Source organism: Polyodon spathula, chromosome 55 (genome assembly GCF_017654505.1).
Source record: "Polyodon spathula isolate WHYD16114869_AA chromosome 55, ASM1765450v1, whole genome shotgun sequence".
Taxonomy (NCBI): Eukaryota; Metazoa; Chordata; class Actinopteri; order Acipenseriformes; family Polyodontidae; genus Polyodon; species Polyodon spathula.
The window spans coordinates 1,176,350-1,178,101 of record NC_054588.1 but is presented as its reverse complement, the minus strand read 5'-3'; positions in this window follow the sequence as shown (position 1 = coordinate 1,178,101).

Below are 1,752 nucleotides of genomic sequence, written 5' to 3'. Positions count from 1 at the left end.
ACATGTCACCTGGATAACAAAGTTTTGTCAAACGTAAAGCATTTCTTAAATGTTGTAAGGATTAATAATAATAATAATAATAATAATAATAATAATAATAATAATAATAATAAATAAATAAATAATAAATAAATAAATAAATAATAAAGCATTCAATTTGATATGACATTCTCTTTAAATTATGCAACCGGGATTCATTGGTTTTTGTTCCTATGAATTCAAATTAAAATTTAATGCAGTGGAGAATACAATAGTGACTGGGCTTCAGGGGCTGTGGCTGTAAATATGGGCGAGCCATTAGTCGCTGGGTTTGCTGCACAGTCAGTGTTGGTTCTGTAAGAGAAGAAAATCGAAAAGGAGACTCTGTTTTGTCAGTTCGTTTAAGCACTCAGACGTGTCGCACGGTTCTTTATCGGTAGTCACACCCTTCATTCAGATACACCGTTATATGAAGAGTAACCACTACGATGTATTATTCAGACTCACACCTATCGGTCCACCACAATGTCTATTCCACCAAGCCCCTCCATAGCGCGCATACCCCTGGACAGGACCCGATCTTCAGCGGCGCTCAGTGGAGCGCTGGGCTGGATTCCACCCCCTGGACCCCGGTACAACTGCCGCAGTTTTGAATATTATATTTTTTTTTACTTTCTCTCATAGATCACAGTGCCTCTTGCATCTCGTGTGGTTTTCCGGTGGCGATGGGCTCTAGTAAATTATATTGTGTGTCCACACTTTATCAGTAAAATAAATATTTTTTCATTTGCGGGCCAAATAAATCCGATTTGTTTTTAAGAATCTCCTCCATGAGCTCTAGGCTCTCCTGAGATTTTTTTCTCCATGTGAGGCAGCCTATGTGAATTTCGGGGTTTTGGAAATGAAACGTTGATAAAATCACACCCCATTTAAGAAAAACCAAACAAAAACAAAACATTAAAAAAAGAAACAGTAAACACGACATTTTAGGAAAACATTTCCAATTCTGAACACCAACACTTTGATGAAGAGGGGCAAGAAATTGCACCTTTTTCATTCTGGTGGCATAATGGCAAACCAAAGGTATCTCTTTAAAACGCTTGCTATTTGTATAAGGGGCACAATCGGAGTGTACCATTATTGCACGGGGAGAACAGCACCTTCTTCCTTTACACAGATCCTATCGCCGTGCTTGGTTCGAATCAGGTTTATTGAGCTCTGTGACAGATACGATTGATAACATGCATTAGACGCACAGAATAATTACTGAAATACACTTCACTATAAATACTAAACCGGCGATTTAATTATTGAACCCATAGCCTAACGGCAATAGATACAGTGCAACCAAATCTACGAAGATAGCATTATCTTTGTCGCAGTTTGTTTTTTGTAATTGAAGTTTTAAAGGCGGTATTCAGGCCACTTTGAAGACAGCAACGTAATAATTCTACTCATGACAAAGCGCCTGTTCCTTCAGCTTTAGGAGATCTAAGATAACTTAAGATATACATTTTTTAAAATGGCAGATACAAAAGTGATTACAACACCTTCAGTAATTACAGTCATTATGAAAAAAATAAAAGCAAAGATCATTAATATTCTGACCAGTCTTACTTCAAGAAGAACATAAAACTCAAAGGTATAGTGAGGGTTAGTTACAAGCGACCCAGAATCTGCAGAACACGTTGGCATGATAAAGAACAATACATTTAGCATCATACACATTTATACTAAGTATAACATTTTCGCGTGTGATATCAGAAGCACGTT